Genomic DNA, 574 nt, shown 5'->3' with positions numbered 1-574 from the left:
CCCAAATGTGCGGCCCCTCCGCAGCGGCGCCCGGCGGCAGTGTGCTTGCCCGAATGTTCTGTGCCAGGCGCGCATCCACACACGCACGCACCGAGGCGCGTCTTTTCTCGGTATTTTGATGTATTTTTTATTGGCGCCTTTTCCCCGACTTCGTGCGTGTCCTCCTCCCCGGCCGGGCTCCACGACGCCGGGCCTAAGTCGTGGGGGAAACCTCGGCCCGTGCCCGTGGTCTTTGGCCGGGCGAAAGCCCAGGCAACCGCGCCGCACGCGGTCGCCAGACCCAGGACCCTCGAGCGGCAAACGCCAGGATAAATTACTCGCCCGGCCAACGAGCACATTCCCCGCGCCCGGCCGGAGGGCCCGACACGCGCCCTCCCGGCCCCCACGGCCTGGACATGCACGCGGGCCCCAGGACGAGCCGGCCCCGGCCGGCGAGCGGCGCGTTCCGCAATTCTCCGCCAGTCCCCTCCCGTCTGGCGGAGGGTTTCGGGGGATGGATGCCCGACCGCGAGGTTGAGTTCTCCTCCACACACACACACACACATGCACCCCCCCCCCCCCCCCCCCCCCCCCC

The sequence above is a fragment of the Fonticula alba genome (genome assembly GCF_000388065.1).
Source record: "Fonticula alba strain ATCC 38817 unplaced genomic scaffold supercont2.7, whole genome shotgun sequence".
Lineage (NCBI taxonomy): Eukaryota > Rotosphaerida > Fonticulaceae > Fonticula > Fonticula alba.
The sequence above is the reverse complement of the archived record's forward strand: the minus strand, read 5'-3'. Positions refer to the sequence as shown.